Consider the following 18,937-nt stretch of genomic DNA (forward strand, 5'->3'; position numbering starts at 1 on the left):
ACCTACCACCTTTTTGGTTTGGCCACACCTCATAGTACTGTGTACAATTCTGGTCACGATATTGTCGAGGTACTGGAGAGGGCGCAGAGACGATTTCTAAGCATGATACCGGAAATGCGAGGGTGTACCAATCAGGAAAGGATGAACAGGTCGGGTCTCTTTTCTCTAGAAAAGAGAAGGTTGAAGGAATGACCTGAGAGAAGTCTTTAAAACTATGAAAGGTTTTCAGAGTAGAAGCTGAGACAGTGTTTCCACTTGTGTGGAAGAGCAAAAGTAGAGGCCATCAATATAAGGCACAATTTCTAAATTTGCGGATGACACCAAATTTTTTGGGTGGGGGGGGGTTGGAGCGGGGGGGGCGGGGGTTAGTCAATACTGAGGAGGACTGCAACAGATTACAGGACATTGTGAATAAACTTGCAGAATGGACATGTAATTGGCAACGGAAATTCAACACAGACACATGTGAAATGTCACATTTTGGTAGGAAGAATAGGGAGGTCACTTATGACTTGGAGGGTGAGAGTCTGGGTGGGGTAGAGGAACAAAGGGATCTCCGAGTACAAATACACAAATCACTAAAAGTAGCAACACAGATTAGCAAGGTCATTAAAAAGCAAACCACGCACAAGGGTTTATTTCTAGAGGGATAGAATTGAAAAGTAGTGAGGTTATGCTAAACTTGTATTGAACCTTGGTTAGACCACACCTCTGCGTACAGGAAGGCATATGGAATACTTGCCTTTATTAGTCGAGGCATGGAATACAAGAGCAGGGGGGTTATGCTTGAACTGTATAAAACACTGGTAGGCCGCAGCTGGAGTACTGTGTGTGTAGTGTCCCTGCACCTTACTACAAACTCACACGAGGCATGTATATTTCAGACATGGTCACTCTGTGACCTTCACCTTTATTGCCAGGACCAAGGAGTGCTGACTCTGGGTGGGACCTCCCCTTTTATACCTGGAAACCCAGGTGAGGAGTGTCTCCCGCAAGTTCACCCCCTGTGGTCAGGGTGTGCATTTCTAGGGTACAGGTACAGTGTACATGAGTTACAGTTACATGACCATGTCATTGCAAGATGGTTAAATACATGACATCACCTCGCCCCTTAAGTCTTTTTGTGTCAGAGGTTAAGTCTGTCAGGTGGTCGACGCTCTCTCGTGGAGCGCCGCAGTTGTGGCTGTGGTGGCTGAGCCTCGGCACGCGTCTCTGTCACTTGACGTGATTCCGGCCTGTCAGGGCTGGCCGCAGGGACTGTGCATGCTGTGGATTGCCTTTGTTGCTCATCCGCTGGCAGTGGTGTGGGTGCAATCTCATGCTCTTCTTCAGGTTCCTCCGTGTCTGTGCTGAACCTTTTCTTTACTTGGTCCAAGTGTTTGCGGCATATCTGCCCATTGTTTAATCGGACCACCATGACTCTATTTCCTTTTTTACCAATTACGGTGCATTCAAACCACTTGGGTCCCAAAGCATGGTTAAGAACAAATACCGAATCATCTATTTCTATTCACCCCTCCCTTGAGTTTCGATCATGGGACTGGCGCTTTCCCTCAACAATGTCTGCCAGGGCTGGGTGAATGAGGGACAGCCGCGTCTTGAGCGTGCGTTTCATGAGGAGTTCTGCTGGCGGGACTCCCGTGAGCGAGTGCGGCCGGGACCTGTAGGCCAGCAGAAGGCGCGATAGGCGGTACTGAAGGGAGTATCCTTGGATGCGGAGCATCCCTTGTTTTATGACTTGGAAGCCGGCTTGAACGGCGCTGTCCGGACGTGCTTGATACCATTGCCCGGCATAAACTCCTGGAATTCATGGCTAGTGAAGCATGGGCCATTGTCGCTGACCAGGATGTCTGGCAAGCCATGGGTCGCGAAAACCGTACACAGACTCTCCACAGTGATGGATGTTGTGCACGAGTTCAATATGATGCACTCGATCCACTTCGAGTATGCATCGACAACGATCAGGAACATTTTTCCCATGAACGGGCCCACATCGTCCACGTGAATACGTGACCATGGCCTGAGTGGGGCCTCCCTGGGGGCATTGCCCAGCTGGGCACATGTCGTGCACTTGCGAACCCAGTGTTCCAGGTCTGAGTCAATCCCCGGCCACCATACATGTGACCGGGCAATGGCCTTCATTAACACGATGCCAGGGTGCTCGCTGTGGAGTTCCCTGTTGAACGCTTCCTTCCTTTCTGGGGCATGACTACCCGGCTGCCCCATAGCAGGCAGTCGGCTTGGATGGCGAGCTCATCCATCCGTCTCTGAAACGGTCTGACTTCCTCGGGGCACGCCCTGTGTGCGGGCGCCCAATCCCCAGTCAGGACACGTTTCTTTATCATGGATAGGAAGGGGTCCCTGTTGGTCCAGAGTTTGATCTGGCGGGCTGTGATGGGGGAGCCCGCAGTGTCAAAAGCCTCAACGGCCATGACAATCTCGGCGCTCTGCTCCGACGCCCCCTCGGTGGTGGCCAGTGGGAGCCTGCTGAGCGCGTCAGCGCAGTTTTCGGTGCCTGGCCGGTGCTGTATGGTGTAGTCATACACAGCCAGTGTGAGTGCCCGTCGCTGTATGTGAGCTGATGCATTGGCATTGACAGCCTTGCTGTCGAACAACAAGGATGTTAATGGCTTGTGGTCCGTCTCTAGTTCGAACCGTCTACCGAAAAGGTAATGGTGCATCTTTTCCACACCGTAAACACAAGCGAGTGCTTCCTTTTTGACCATGCCATATCCATGCTCTGCCTGGGAGAGTGACCTGGAGGAGTAAGCCACCGGTTGGAGTCGGCCGTCATCGTTACCCTGCTGCAACACACACCCAACCCCGTAGGATGACGCATCACAGGTTAAGACCAGTTTTTTACAAGGGTCATACAAAGTCAATAGTTTGTTGGAACACAGCAGGTTCCTCGCCTTATTGAAGGCCCGTTCTTGACAATCCCCCCAAGACCATTCACAACCTTTACGCAGGAGCATGTGTAATGGCTCCAACAATGTGCTTAAGTTCGGCAGAAAGTTCCCAAAATAGTTCAAATGTCCCAGGAATGATCGCAACTCCGATGTGTTGCCGGGCCTGGGCGCCCGGCGGATCACCTCTGTTTTTGATTCAGTAGGCCGGATCCTGTCTGCGGCAACCCTCCTGCCCAAAAACTTGACCTCTGGGGCCAAAAACACACACTTGGCCTTCTTGAGCCGCAAGCCTACCCGATCCAATCGCGTAGCACCTCCTGCAGGTTGTAGAGGTGTTCTTCGGTGTCTCGACTCGTTATGAGAATGTCGTCTTGCAATACGATCATTCCATGAATGGATTTGAGCAAGCTTTCCATGTTTCTCTGAAAGATGGTTGCTGCCGAACGAATGCTGAACAGACACCTGTTGTAGACAAATAATCCCTTGTGCGTCGTGATGGTGGTTAGAAGCTTGGATTCTTCAGCCAGTTCCTGAGTCACGTAGGCCGAAGTGAGGTCCAACTTCGTGAACAGCTTGCCAACTGCCAGCGTGGCAAAAAAGTCCTCCGCTCTCGGAAGCGGGTATTGGTCCTGCAGCGATACTCGGTTGATGGTGGCTTTGTAATCGCCACAAATCCTAACCGAGCCATCTGCTTTGAGGACGGGAACTATGGGACTTGCCCAGTCGCTGAATTCAACTGCCGAAATTATGCCCTCTCTGAGCAGCCTGTCCTGTTCACATTCAATTTTTTCACGCATCACATACGGCACCGCTCTGGCTTTGTGGTGCACTGGTCTGGCGTCCGGAGTGATGCGTATCACTACTTTAGTGCCCTTGAACGTTCTGACACCAGGTTGAAACAGTGACCCGAATTTTTGCAGGACCTGTGAGCATGAACTTCGCTCCACAGATGAAATGGCATGCACATCTCCCCATTTCCAATTCATCTCAGCTAGCCAACTCCTTCCTAAAAGCGCGGGGCCATTTCCCGGAACAATCCAGAGTGGCAGCCGATTCTGTAATCTATTGTGTGTTACCACCAAGTTTGTACTGCCCAGCACTGGGATGATCTCTTTGGTGTATGTTCGTAGCTGCGTCTCAATGCGTTCCAGTTTGGGCCTGTTAGCTCTGTGTGGCCATAGTCTCTCAAATTGTTGGGCGCTCATGAGTGACTGGCTAGCTCCCGTATCCAGCTCCATGTACACTGGGATGCCATTCAGTAAGACTTTCATCATCATGGGTGGCGTTTTAGTGTATGAGCTGTGAACGTCAGCCACATGAACCCGCTGAACTTCAGTATCCATGGTTTTACCCCAAGCCTCATCCTGCATTGCAGACCCCTCGTCTGGTTCCTCTGTCTCATAGATTAGCCTCGCTACTGCTTTTTTGCACATCCTGGCCAAGAGCCCACTGACATTACAAATCCTACAGGTGTATTGCTGGAACCTGCAGCCTTTCGCAGTGTGTCTAACCCCGCCCCTCCAACATGAGCTGAGATCGAGATTGCTGTTAACAAAAGGTCTATTACCAGGCATTCCTCTCTGATTGCCCATTTGGCTGTTTCTAAGCACTCTGATGGTGGGTGTTAATGGTCCCATCGAATTGTTCCTCGGGCTGGCGTGAATTGCCGATCCCCTTTCCATTGTCCTTGTTGCGGGCCCACCGTAGAGCCTGTTGCTGCCTGGGCGGTTTCAAAATGCCCTTGCCTGCCTGCGGAGTCTCGTGCTGCGTTTAACATGTTAACTCCCTGGTCTGTCGCCACGTTTGGGCCAGGGCTGCGTGTGTAAATTAGCTTGGTCTCCTCTTCCCCGGCCATAAAGGTCTGAGCTATCAATGCTGCCCCTTCTAAAGTCAAGTCCTTAGTCTTTATGAGCTTCCTGAAAATGCCGGCATGATTAATGCCCTCGATGAAAAAGTCCCTTAACATCTCCCCCCTGCAGGCATCAGAGAACTTACAGAGACTGGCCAAGCGCCGCAGTTCCGCCATGAAGTCCGAGACGTTTTGTTACTCCCGACACCGGTGAGAGTAGAACCGGTGCCGGGCCATGTGTACGCTGATCGCTGGCTTGAGTTGCTCACTGATCAGCTGGCTGAGCTCTTCAAATGACTTGTCCACCGGCTTTTGGGGTGCGAGCAGGTCTTTCATCAGCGCATATGTCTGTGGTCCGCAGCTGGTCAGTAGATGCGCCCTCCGCTTGTCAGCCGCTGTCTCTCCCAGCCAGTCCTTAGTGACAAAGCTCTGCTGGAGTCTTTTCACAAAGTCATCCCAGTCCTCACCCACACAGTAACGTTCCTCTGTGCCACCGGTGGCCATCCTCGTGGTTCGGTGATTCCCGTTTCTCGTCGCCAAATGTAGTATCCCTGCACCTTACTACAAACTCACACGAGGCATGTATATTTCAGATACGGTCACTCTGTGACCTTTACCTTTATTCCCAGGACCAAGGAGTGCTGACCCTAGGTAGACCTCCTTTTTATACCTGGAAACCCAGGTGAGGAGTGTCTCCTGTAAGTTCACCCCCTGTGGTCAGGGTGTGCATTTCTAGGGTACAGGTATAGTGTACATGAGTTACAGTTACATGACTATGTTATTGCAAGATGGTTAAATACATGACAGTGTGCAGTTCTGACCACCACATTACAGGAAAGATGCGATTGCACTGGGAAGGGTGCAGAGGAGATTTACAATAATGTTGCCTGGACTGGAGAATTTTGGCTGTGAGGAAAGATTGGAGATGCTAGGTCTGTTTTCTTTGGAACAGAGGAGGCTGAGGGGAGACCTGATTGAGGTGTATAAAATTATGAGGGGCCAGTTAGAATGGATAGGAAGGACCTATTTCCCTTAGCACAGGGGTCAACAACCAGGGGCATAGACTTAACGTAATTGGGGGGAGGTTTAGAGGGGATTTGAGGGGAAATATCTTCACCCAGAGGGTGGTGGGGGTCTGGAACTCACTGCCTGAAAGGGTGGTAGAGGCAGAAACCCCCACCACATTTAAAAAGTACCTGGATGTGCACTTAAAGTGCCGTAACCTGCAGGGTTACTGGCCAAGTGCTGGAAAGTGGGATTAGGCTGGATAGCTCTTGGCCGGCCGGCACGGACATGATGGGCCAAAATGGCCTCCTTCCGTGTTGTAAATTTCAATGTTTCTATTAATTATTATAAAAAGGATATAAAGGCACTGGAGAGAGTGCAGAGCAGATTTACAAGGATGATACCAGAAAAGGATGAACAGGCTGGGTCTCTTTTCAATAGAAAAAAGAAGGGTGACTTAATAGAGGTCTTTACAATTATGAAAGGTTTTGATCAAGTGGATACAGAGAGAATGTTTCCACTTGTGGGGAAGAGCATAACTGGAGGCCATCAATATAAGATAATCACCAAGAAATCCAATGGGGAATTCAGGAGAAACTTCTTTACCCAGAGAGTGGTGAGAATGTGGAACTCGCTCCCACATGGAGGGGTTGAAACGAATAGTATCGATGCATTTAAGGGGAGGCTGGTCAAGTATATGAGGGAGAAGGGAATAGAGGGAGTACTGATAGATTTAGATGAGGAAAGATGGGAGGAGGCTCGAGTGAAGCATAAACACCGGCATGGACTGGTTGGGCTGAATGGCCAGCTTGTGTGCTGCATATATGATAGAAACATAGAAACATAGAAAATAGGTGCAGGAGTAGGCCATTCGGCCCTTCGAGCCTGCACCGCCATTCAATGAGTTCATGGCTGAACATGCAACTTCAGTACCCCATTCCTGCTTTCTCGCCATACCCCTTGATCCCCCTAGTAGTAAGAACTACATCTAACTCCTTTTTGAATATATTTAATGAATTGGCCTCAACAACTTCCTGTGGTAGAGAATTCCACAGGTTCACCACTCTCTGGGTGAAGAAGTTTCTCCTCATCTCGGTCCTAAATGGCTTACCCCTTATCCTTAGACTGTGACCCCTGGTTCTGGACTTCCCCAACATTGGGAACATTCTCCCTGCATCTAACCTGTCTAAACCCGTCAGAATTTTAAACGTTTCTATGAGATCCCCTCTCATTCTTCTGAACTCCAGTGAATACAAGCCCAGTTGATCCAGTCTTTCTTGATATGTCAGTCCCGCCATCCCGGGAATCAGTCTGGTGAACCTTCGCTGCACTCCCTCAATGGCAAGAATGTCCTTCCTCAAGTTAGGAGACCAAAACTGTACACAATACACCAGGTGTGGCCTCACCAAGGCCCTGTACAACAGTAGTAACACCTCCCTGCCTCTGTACTCAAATCCCCTCGCTATGAAGGCCAACATGCCATTTGCTTTCTTAACCGCCTGCTGTACCTGGATGCCAACCTTCAATGACTGATGTACCATGACACCCAGGTCTCGGTGCACCTCCCCTTTTCCTAATCTATCACCATTCAGGAAGATGTAATCCTATGTATCGCACTTGTTGGGCCTTTGCACTTTACATAGGCAATGTGTTTTTAATTTTTAATCCTAGTTAGTTTTTAACAGGCATTTATTAATTTTCCATGCAGACACTCCCTTCTCTTGGGTTAAAGTCACTTCTCCAGCCCTATTTATCCTTTCAGCTGGTTCTGGTGCAGCATATCTGGGCACATCTGGTGCAGCTCCTAGCTGCCCCAGTACTGGTGCCAAGGTACCATGAAATGGAACCCCTCATTCACAATAATCCTTCAGACTTTCCTGATCAGTTTGTAATTTGCATGCGCTGCTCCTGGGCATGGCCAAGGTGGCCACTAACCTGTCCAGGCAGCGGGCGGTCGAGGGGGTCGTTCAGCCCGACTGCCTGCCTCTCTTCCACAGTTACATCTGAGCCAGGGTGTCCCTGGAGATGGAGCACGCAGTGTCCACCGGTACGCTCGCGGCCTTCCGCGAGAGGTAAACCAGTCTCCATCTTATGCAATCACACAGTGACTACACATAGAGTACATCCATTGTCTGCATATACAACATCACTCTCTCCCAAGTCCTTTGTGCCAATTACCTTTGCACTATGTGCTCTGGCTTAGCTCTCCCCAGACTTAAATGCCAATAGCCCTTGCACCTTGGCTGTGCTTTGGCTTGGCTCTCTCCCTGTTAACCCCCAAGTCCTTTTGCCACAACGTTGGGTAGTGGTTACCAGATTGGATGGTTCGATGATGCGGTAGAGGTTCCAGTGGGTTCTGGGTGTGATCCATGTGTGTGTCCATGGCTACATACAACCATTTACCCCACCCCCCCTCCCACAGTGAGATCATGCAGCTGGCCCATTATGTTAACATACAGGATCAGACACAGTGCAAGTACAAAAAAAAAGAAGAAAAAAACAACATTTGTTTTTTACAGTTTGAATCGTGACACCTAGGTTCAGTGACTTATATTCGTTACGTTTTACGGTCGCGCGCCAGGATTGGGTAGATTGCATTCATAGAAACATAGAAACATAGAAAATAGGTGCAGGAGTAGGCCATTCGGCCCTTCTAGCCTGCACCGCCATTCAATGAGTTCATGGCTGAACATGCAACTTCAGTACCCCATTCCTGCTTTCTCACCATACCCCTTGATTCCCCTAGTAGTAAGGACTTCAGCTAACTCCTTTTTGAATATATTTAGTGAATTGGCCTCAACAACTTTCTGTGGTAGAGAATTCCACAGGTTCACCACTCTCTGGGTGAAGAAATTCCTCCTCATCTCGGTCCTAAATGGCTTCCCCCTTATCCTTAGACTGTGTCCCCTGGTTCTGGACTTCCCCAACATTGGGAACATTCTTCCTGCATCTAACCTGTCTAACCCCGTCAGAATTTTAAACGTTTCTATGAGGTCCCCTCTCATTCTTCTGAACTCCAGTGAATACAAGCCCAATTGATCCAGTCTTTCTTGATAGGTCAGTCCCGCCATCCCGGGAATCAGTCTGGTTTAGTCATGGTCAGTACTGAGGTAGCAGTGCAGGTACGCGAGGACGCTAGTTCCAGAGCAACCGGACGGGATCCAAGTCATCTGATGGCAGCGCTGCACCCCCTGTTAGCGGGGTGTGCTTGGTTCGCTCACCGAGCCAGGACTCAGGACCTTTGCTGTTGCCTAGTGGTGGGCAGAGCCACAGATTTGTGTGGTCTCCCTGTCCTCCTTTGAGGGCTGCAGAGTCTTCTACCTGCTCTCTCACAGTGTTGGGAACCTGGCTGTTCCAGGTCCCGTTTGGGGAACTTGTTGGTTGTGACCTTTCACTCCCGGACATGGCCGAGATAGTGACTAGGGGCCGCACTGTCTCCACCTGGGTGGTGGGTAACGGCGGCCGACTGCGCATATTGGCGCCACTTTCGTTTCCAGGTCCGTGGCGAATGGTACCATCGGGTGCCTGCAGCGTGGGATAGACCTGGGGCAGGGCATCAGGATCAGTGCCTTCACCCTCCTGAGGTCGCTGGCCTATAATTTGTGGGGACTCTTGGGGCAGGGCATCAGGATCAGTGCCTTTACCCTCCCGAATTCGCTCGCTTGCTCTTGGGGACACTCTATTCCTGACATCTCGCAACAACATTTTGTTCTTTACAGTACCGACATCTCGCAACAACATCCTATTCACAATCTTAATTGATTCGTTACATTGATTGCCATGCATACCGTGTCTCTTTAAGTTCAGTTGGTTGCAGGTCTCCTTTAAGATCACCCTGCTGGCTTTACCCCAATCAAATCGTTTGTTGGACACCACGTGCCGGTCTGTTCTCTGGTGCCTGGCCCAAGCGAAGGTGAGGTTTTGCTCTGCCTCTGAGCACGGGGGACATCGATTGCTGGAGTGAAGAGATCTTTCCCATCCACCTTCTTCCGAGTAGTGTTGGACCATCACCTGCAACAATCCACAGAGGTAACGTGCACCAAGCCATTATGGATTACACTTACATCCACACTACCAAGGACTGGGATCAGCTCATTGGTGTAGGTGCGCAACTTTTCTTGTACTGGAACCAGCTCGGGTCGTTTTCATTCCATAGCCTCTCAAAGGCATCCTGGCTCATCACTGACAGGCTCGCTCCTGTGTCCACTTCCCTGAAGACTGGAACGCTGTTTACCTCGACTTCCATCTTCACTGGAGGACAATCAGTGGTGCAGGTATACACTCCATACACTTCTTCTTGGGGCTGAGCTGCCTCTCTGGCCAAATCAGCATACTCGCCGCTGGAGTCATAGTCATCTACCAACTCCTCTGCTAGACCATGAGTCGTATTTCTTTTACACGTGTGCAGGAGGTGGCTCTTCGTGTTACAGGCTTTGCATACATACTCAGCAAACCGACACTGGTGAGCCCTATGCCAGCTACTCGATTAGCACCCCTCGGCAGACTCTGAGTTCTGGAACCCCGAGGTCTGTGCTCTGGCTCAGTGGGTAGCACTCTCACCTCTGAATCAGACAATTGTGGGCTCAGGTCCCACTCCAGAGACACGAGCACAAAAATCTAGGATGACACTCTGTGCAGTGCTGAGGGAGTGCTGCACTGTCGGAGGTACCGTTTTTTTGGAAGAGATGTCTGCCCTCTCAGGTGGATGTAAAAGATCCCATGGCACTATTTCAATGGGGAGTCACCCCTGGTGTCCCAGCCAATGTTTATCCCTCATCGAGCATCACTAAAACAAATTGTCTGGTCATTATCACATTGCTGTTGGCTGCCGCGTTTCCAGCAGTACAACAGTGTCTGCACCCCAAAAGTACTTCATTGGCTGTAAAGCGCTTTGGGCCTTCTGATGGTCATGAAAGGCGCTATAGAAATGCAAGTCTTTCTTTTCTTCATTCTATGATTAAATTAGTCAAAAACGTTTGGTAAAGGAGTGCCACCTAGAGGAACGGCAGGATTGTAACAGAATATACTGATTTCAGAGGATGAAAAGTTGGGAACCAAATTTTAATTTGAGGTTACTGTAAAAATGTAATTTGAAATGTGTCTGTTCTGGTGGCCGTGCAGAGGGGACACTTGATGTTGCGTTTAACTGAAATAGTTGAAAAGTTGGGTACTGGGATGTTTGAGGATTATCGTAATCACATAGTAATCACATTAACCTGTGACCCGTGGGCCACCCAACCCAAACAAACCCGCTGATCGAAATTTGCTTCAATCTGTTGCATGCGGGACAAGTCTTTGAATTCACCAGATCCACGTGAATCAATTGACATCTTAATCGCACTCCCCACCAGCTGATAGCAACCACGGGAATAAAGGTCTCGGCCGAATGGTGTGTTGTTTGGGGAAAAGAGCTGTCTTGTGCTTGTGGTGTGTTGAATGTAAGTGCATCTTTGGCCAGTGTGGTTTCTGAAACACGTTTGTTACTCAATTGCTGTAACCGCTTTCTCAATGGGCACTGATTTGACATCTCTTTTTATGATTTATCGATAGCCAATTTGTTTGTTTTGGTGAATGTTTGACTGATTTTAAGGCACATCAGATTGAGATTCCACTTTTTTAAAAAAAACCCGCTAATAAGGTTATGTAGCGTGTGTGACTGGACTGATTTTGGTCTGTACTAGTGTTTGCAATCACAGCATCCAGCTTTCAGTCCATCGCTTCTGCCGGGGTTATTTGTCCCAGTTATGTTAATTAAAGTAAAACGTTTAGGATAGGTATGCAACTTTGTTTCCAAAGAGCTTTTATTTCGATCAGTCTCTACTGTTACCACAGTTTAAACCTAAAGATGTATTTCTGACATTTCACGACCGTGTCAGCTGTGGCTCAGTGGGTAGCAAGCACACTTAATTGCCTTATCTGAAATCTGTATATTCCATTACAATCCTGCCTTTCATCTAGGTCGCGCTATCCTTTACCAAACGTTTTTCACTAATTTCATCATAGAATGATGAAAAGAGGTTTTCATTTCTAGTCAGAAGGTTGTGGGTTCAAGTCCCAATCCAGGATCTTGAGCGCACAAATCTAAGTAGGCTGACACACCAGTGCTGAGGGAGCGCTAAACTGTTGGCGGTGCTGTCTTTTGGATCAGTTGTTAAACTGAGGCACTAATGTAAAAGATCCTATGGTTCTATTTCAAAGCAGAGGAATTTTCCTCTGCCCTGGCCAATATTTATCCCTCAAATGTAACAAAGACAGATTATTGGGTCATTCTCATGATGTGGTTTGTGGGAGTTTTCTATGTGCAAATTGGCTGTTTTTCCCACATTACAACAGTAACTGCACTCCAAAAGTGCTTTGAGATGTCTGGTGGTTGTGAAAAATGCTATATAAATGCAAGTTTTGCATTTCATGGGAACAAGCCATTTGGCCCAACCAGTCCATGCTGGTGTTTATGCCCCCCTTGAGCCTCCTTTTGCCTTTCCTCAACAGCATAACCCTGTTCCCTTCTCCCTCATTTAGTGCCTCCTTTAAATGCATCTACACAACTTTCTTCAACCACTCCCTGTGGTAGTGAGTTCCACATTCTAACCACAGGGATTTCAGAATAAACTTAACCCAATTTGATTTCTTGGTGGTGATCTTTTATTGATGGCTTCTAGTTTTGCTCTTCCCCCACAAGTGGAAACACACAAAATCTTGATTTTAAAGATGTCTATTTGGTCATCTCTCTGCCTTCTCTTTCCAAAGAGATGACCCAATTTTTTTTTTGAGATGACCCAGTCTGTTCATCCTTTCCTTGTGTGTATACCCTCATTTCTGGTGGTATCACAATCTTTTTTGCATCCTCTCTTGTGCCTCTATCCTCTTTATAATATGACCAGAACTGTATACAGTACTCTGGTCTAACAGGTTTGATACAAATTTAGCATAACTACTTTTTCAATTTGATCCCTCTAGAAAGAAACCCAACTTAGGTTTACAAGGCCACTTAAAAAAAAAAGTAAATTGTCACTTAGTGATTTGTGTATTTGTACTCCTAAGATCCCTTTGCTCCACTAAGACTTTACATTAAAAGTAATGATTAAATTCAAAACCTAATGAAGTCACTGCTGTGCTAAATGTCTCTCCAATTGTCAGCAACTTCCCTGCATCCATAGTGTTGGCTGTGGCTCAATTGAATATTTTTTAAATAGTGAAAAACTTAAATGTAGGTGTTCAGAGAGATTTGAGTGTCCTTGTGCAAGAAAGAGTTAGCTTGCAAATACAGCAAGCAATAAGGAAGGCAAATAGCATGTTGTCCTTTATTGCAAGGGGGTTGGAGTAGAAGAGTAAGGAAGTCTTGCTACAATTGTACAGGGCCTTGGTGAGACCACATCTGAAGTACTGTGCACAGTTTTGGTGGTGATAGATCCTTACTATACAGTATAAATGCACATGAGGCCCATGCTTGAGGTCATTCTGTGACCTGTCCTTTATTCCTTAGCACTCCAAGTGATGGTGGGTGGAGCTTCCCCTTTGGTACCTGAAGGCCCAAGTTAGGAGTGTCTCTCCGAGTGGTCATTGTTCTCAGTGTACAACTTAGGTCAGATTATACATTGGTTACAATGCTGGTTGAATACATGACATCACCTTCCCCCCCCCCCCCCCCCAAAAGTCTTATTGGGATCACAGGTTGAGTCTCTGGTGGTTTACGCTCTCTTTTCGAGCGCCTGAGTTGGGGCTCCGGTTGTTGGGCGCTGGCCTCAGTGTCTGCTGTTTGCAGTGCCTCAGGCCTGTCCGGACTGCCCACGGTGATTGGGCTCTCCTCACTTTGGTTCTGGTGTTTGGTCACCTGTGGTGGAGTGAACTCTACATTGTGTTCTTCCTCTGCTTCTTCTATGGGGTTGCTGAACCTCCTTTTTGTTTGATCCATGTGTTTGTGGCAGATTTGTCCATTGGTAAGTTTAACTACCAGAATCCTATTTCCCTCTTTGGCAATCACAGTGCCTGTGAGCCATTTGGGCCCTGCAGCATAGTTGAGGACAAAAACAGGATCATTTACATCAATACATTGCGCCCTCGCATTCCTGTCATGGTAGTCACATTGTGACCGGCGCCTGCTCTCGACAATTTCTTTCACGGTGGGGTGTATAAGGGATAACTGGGTTTTGAGCGTCCTTTTCATTAGCAGCTCTGCGGGTGGAACCCCTGTGACCGAGTGTGGTCTGGATCTATAGGCCAACAGGAGGTGTGATAAGCGTCTTTTTAGGGAAACCCCTTGGATTATCTGCACTGCTCATTCTGCCTGGCTGTTTGAGGCTGGCTTGAACGGTGCTGTTCTGACATGGTTAATTCCATTGCCTGCCATAAAGTCCTGGAATTCAGTGCTTGTGAAGCATGGGCCATTGTCGCTGACCAAGATGTCCGGTAGACTGTGGGAGGCAAACATTGCCTGTAGACTTTCTACCATGGCAGAGGATGTGCTTGAATTTAAAATGGCACACTTGATCCATTTGGAGTAGGTGTCTACTACAACCAAAAACATTTTTCCCATGAAAGAACCTGCATAGTCCACATGGATGTGTGACCAAGGCTTGGCGGGCCAGGGGCTAAGGGGGGGGCTTCCCTAGGCGCCTTGCCCAGCTGGCACACGTGTTGCACCCGTGAACACAAAGTTCCAGATCTGCGTCTATCCCTGGCCACCAAACGTGTGACCTGGCAATTGCCTTCATCATGACAATGCCCGGGTGCTCATTGTGGAGTTCTGATGAATGCCTATCTGGGGCATGACGACACGGTTTCCCCACAGGCAATCGGCCTGAATCGAGAGTTCATCCCCGTGCCTGTGAAATGGTCTAAATTCCTCAGGGCATGCCCTGTACGTGGCTGCCCAGTCCCCATTCAGGACACATTTCTTGACTAGAGACAATAGCAGGTGTCTTTGTCCAGACTTTAATCTGACGGGCTGTCACAGGTGAGCCTTTGCTTCTGACAGCTTCAACAGCCATGACCATCTCAGCAGCATGCTCGGTAGCCCCTTCAGTGGTGGCTAGTGCTAGTGGGAGCCTGCTGAGTGTATCGGTGCAGTTTTCAGTGCCTGGTCTGTGCCGAATTGTATAGTTTTGGCGGCTAACGTGAGTGCCCACCTCTGCGGGCCGATGTGTTTGCATTTATGGCCTTGTCGGCCAAAAGGGACGTTATGGGTTTGTGATCTGTCTCCAGCTCAAATTTCCTGCCAAACAGGTACTGGTGCATTTTCTTTACAGCATATAGATGTGAGCGCCTCCTTTTCTACCATCCCGTAGCCCCTTTCTGCCTGGGACAGACTCCTGGAGGCAGAAGCTACCGGCTGTAACTGACCCTTGACATTGACATGTTGCAACACACACGACACCATAGGATGACGCATCGCACGTTAACACAAGTTTCTTACATGGGTCGTATAGTGTTGAGTGTTGGAACATAACAAATTGCGTGCTTTATTAAAAGCCCTTTCCTGGCTGTCCCCCCAGACCCATTCGCGACCTTTGCGTAGGAGCACGTGTAGCGGCTCTAGCAGCGTGCTCAATTTGGGAAGAAAGTTACTAAAATAGTCAGGACCCCCAGGAACGAACGCAGCTCCGTCGTGTTTTGGGGTCTGGGTGCTCTCTGGATCGCTTCCGTCTTGGACGCAGTAGGGCTGATCCCGTCTGCTGCTACCCTCATCCCCAGGAATTCTACCTCTGGAGCTAGGAAGACGCATTTTGCCTTTTTCAGTCGCAGCCCTACCCAGTCCAGCCTGCTTTGCACCTCCTCCAGGTTGTGGAGGTGTTCTTCAGTATCGTAACCCATGATGAGGATGTCGTCCTGAAAAACCACCGTCCCTGGAATCGACTTGAGGAGGCTTTCCATATTTCGTTGGAAGATCGCGGCGGCCGAGCGAATCCCGAACGGACATCTGTTGTACTCAAACAACCCCTTGTGTGTCGTGATGGTGGTCAGCTTCTTCGATTCACTCGCCAGCTCCTGGGTCATGTAAGCTGAGGTCAGGTCCAATTTTGAAAAAAGTTTGCCACCGGATAGCGTCGCAAAGAGTTCCTCCGCTCTCGGTAGCGGGTACTGGTCTTGGAGTGACACCCGATTGATGACCTTGTAATCACCACATTCCCACTGTCACAGGACAGAGTGGAGAGCACCAGTTCCAACTGTCACAGGAGCATCCAGTCATGCTCCGGTAACTGCCCCCAAAGGAAGTGGAGTGTGGGAAATTGCACTCCGCTTCCTTTTGAGGGGTTGTAAGGCCAATTCTGCGGTGGGAGCAGGACTTCCATGCTGGGGGCTAAAATTCACAGCCCCAGAAGGTTACCGCCCCCAAGATGGGAGCCTGTGCGGGGAGGCAGAGGGAAGTGGAGGGGAGACAGGGGCGCAGGATGGAGGGGAGAGTGGTGGAGGTGGAGGGCGGGGGACAGGAGGGGCCACATTGCAGCAAAAGTCTGGGGGGGGCCTGGGGGTTCTGTGCCTCGGTGCGGGGAGTGTTCGGAGTGGGGTGGACGAGTTGACTGCGCAGATGGCGGTTGGGGGTGTAGCTCCGGGGTGTCTGGGCTGGGGACTCGACATCCAGGGGTGTTCGGCATTTGGGAAGGATTCTGACTGGGCGGGTTGGGTGCGGGGGGAGTGTTCCCGGTGCTGGATGGGTTCGGAGCCGGTGGGGTGCATGCTCTTGGGATGGGGGAATGGGCTGTTTGGGGCTGGGATTGGGAGAGACTTCTTCACTCAGAGTTGTTGGCCTGTGGGGTTCCCTGCCACGGAGAGTTGTTGATGCCAGTTCATTGGATGTGTTTGGGAGGGAGTTGGATGTGGTCCTTGTGGCTGGAGGTGGCGTGGGGGGGAGATGCTGGGGTGGGTGATCAGCCATGATCTTGAATGGCGGTGCAGGCTCGAAGGGCCGAATAGCCTACTCCTGCACCAATTTTCTATGTTTCTATCCTGACCGACCCATCCGCCTTGTGCACCAGCACAATCGGGCTCGCCCAATCACTCAATTCGACTGGCGAGATGATGTCTTCCCTCAGCAGGCGGACCAATTCGCCTTCTATCTTTTCCTGCATGTACAGCACCGCTCTGCCCTAGTGGTATACTGGCCTGGTGTCAGGGTTTATGTGAATCATACCTTGGGCCCCCATAAGTGCCAATGCCGGGTTGAAATAGTGAGTTAAATTTGTCCAGGATCTGTGAGCATGATACTCGCTCCACAGGGGAAATTGCATTGACATAGCCCCATTTCCAGTTCATGACAGCAAGCCAACTCCTCCCCAGTAGTGCAGGACCGTCCCCTGCGACAATCCAGAGTGGCAACCTGTTCTCCGAATCTTTGTGGGTCATGACTACCGTGGCGCTGCCTAGCACCGGAATGATCTGCTTTGTGTAAGTCCGTAGCTGTGTGTCAATCGGCGATAATTTTGGCCTCCTGGCCTTGGACGCCCACAACTTTTCGAACTGTTTGATACCCATCAGAGACTGGCTGGCCCCCTGTGTCTAGCTCCATTGATACTGGGATGCCATTGAGGAGCACTTTCATAATTATCGGTGGCATCCTGGTGTATGAACTGTATGTGCCCCACATGAACTCGCTGAACTTCAGCTTCCAGCAATTTCCCCCAGCGTTCATGCAATTTCTGCAGGTATTTTGCTCATCTCTGCAAACTCCGGCTGAGTGTGCCTCCACGCCTCCAACATGAGCTGTTGTTGGAAACAAAAGGTCCCTTGCCAGTTGATCGTCCCTGACTGCCCCTGTGACTGTCCTTGAGTGCGCCATTAACAGGTGTTGATGGCCGCATTGTCCCTTGCAATGGCGTGAGTTGCCGTTCAACTTGCCATTGTCTGTCGAACTCCCCCTCTGGGTTCGACTACATGTTGGGGCATGCCCGATTGCCCCTGTCTGCCTGGAGAATTATGTGCAGCTTTAACAATGTTGAATCTCTGTCCCAACCATTCCTGAACACAGTACCTCTCGTCTGTTCTGCTCGTGGCCATGCTCGCGTGGTTTAAATTCCAGTTTCTCGTCGCCATTGATAGATCCTTATTATACAGTATAAATGCACATGAGGCCCATGCTTGAGGTCAGTCTGTGACCTGTCCTTTATTCCTGAGCACTCCAAGCGATGAAGGTGGGTGGAGCTTCCCCTTTTGTACCTGAAGGCCCAGGTTAGGAGTGTCTCCCACCTAGTGGTCATTGTTCTCAGTGTACAACTTGGGTCAGATTATACATGGGTTACAATGCTGGTTGAATACATGACAGGTGGTCTCATAAGAACATTAAACAAATAGGAACAGGGGTAGGCCATTTGGCCCTTCGTGCCTGCTCCACCATTCAATAAGATCTCTGGTTGATCTGATCTTAGCCTTAACTCCCCTTCCCTGCCTGCTCCCTAGAACCTTTGACTTCCTTGTCTTCCTTATCTAAGGAAGGATATACTTGCCTTGGAGGCGGTGCAACAAAGGTTTACTGGATTGATTCCTGGAATAAGAGGGCTGTCTTATGATGTGTAGAATGGGTCTGTACACGAGTTTAGAAGAATGAGCAGTGATCTCATTGAAACATACAAGATTCTGAAGGGGATTGACAGGATCGATGCAGAGGATATGTTTCCCCTGGCTGGAATGTCTAGAACTAGGGGGCACAATCTCAGGATAGGGGTAGGCCATTTATGACTAATGAGAAGGAATTTCTTCACTTAAAGGGTTGTAGATCTTTGGAATTTGCTGCCCAAAGGGCTGTGGATGATGAGTCTCTGGATATATTCAAGGCCGAGATTGATAGATGTTTGGACTCTCAGGAATCAAGGGATACAGGGATCAGGTGGGAATGTGGAGTTGAGGTCAATGATCAGCCATGATCTTATTGAATGGAGGAGCAGGCTCCAGGGGCCACGTGGCCCACTCCTGCTCCTATTTCTTATGTTAATTGGTAGCGCCCCTGCCTCTGAGTCACAAGGTTGTTGGTTCAAGTCCCGCTCCAGAAACTTGAGCGCACAAATCTGAGGGGTGGCTTTTGGCCTGCCTGACTGCCTCTCTTCTGGGGCTAAGTTTGCACCTGGGGGTCCCTGGAGCTGCAGCATGTGGTGTCCAACCAGCATGTTTAAAGCCGCCTGGCACTGGTGGGCACCAGAGGGACAGGAGTGTGACATCACCCTGGGAATAGAATTTTAATTTTGGT

The 18,937-nt window shown here is 49.5% G+C and overlaps 1 pseudogene; it reads right to left on the reverse strand.

Annotated features, from left to right (window-relative positions):
- The window catches only part of LOC139255063 (guanylate-binding protein 1-like), a 128,349-nt pseudogene that overhangs the window by 58,301 nt on the left and 51,111 nt on the right, over nt 1-18,937 (reverse strand).

The sequence above is a fragment of the Pristiophorus japonicus genome, unplaced genomic scaffold (genome assembly GCF_044704955.1).
Source record: "Pristiophorus japonicus isolate sPriJap1 unplaced genomic scaffold, sPriJap1.hap1 HAP1_SCAFFOLD_584, whole genome shotgun sequence".
Taxonomy (NCBI): Eukaryota; Metazoa; Chordata; class Chondrichthyes; family Pristiophoridae; genus Pristiophorus; species Pristiophorus japonicus.